This window comes from Eimeria mitis, genomic scaffold (assembly GCF_000499745.2).
Source record: "Eimeria mitis Houghton genomic scaffold, Emh_scaff1960, whole genome shotgun sequence".
Classification (NCBI taxonomy): Eukaryota; Apicomplexa; class Conoidasida; order Eucoccidiorida; family Eimeriidae; genus Eimeria; species Eimeria mitis.
The window spans coordinates 9,380-9,832 of record NW_013570285.1 but is presented as its reverse complement, the minus strand read 5'-3'; positions in this window follow the sequence as shown (position 1 = coordinate 9,832).

Sequence of the window (453 nt, the reverse complement as noted above, 5' to 3'; positions counted from 1 at the left end):
TACACACATGCATACATACACACATACATAAACACATGCACACACACACACACACACACGCATGCATGCATGCATGCATATGCATGCATGCATGCATGCATGGATGCATGCAAGAGGGTTTTACCGCTGAGTACATGATCGAGAGTATCAGCAAGAGCACCAGCAGCAGCAAGAGCTTGTTCTGTATATAAAATAAGATTGTCTCCTTTTATATAAAAATTTATTTTTTCTTTTTTTGCTTCTCTTTTTGTTTTATTTAAAAGCCCCAAAAGTTGATCGAAGTTATCTGCAAGGATTTCTGTTTGTTTCAGTAGCTCTATTTTTATTTTTTCTCTTTTTTTTTTCTCTGTCTCCTCTGTCTTTGTCTCTTCTGCTGCTGCTCCTGCTGCTGCTCCTGCTGCTGCTGCTGCTGGTGGTGGTGGTGATGGTGGTGGGTTTTGTTCGGTAGCAGCA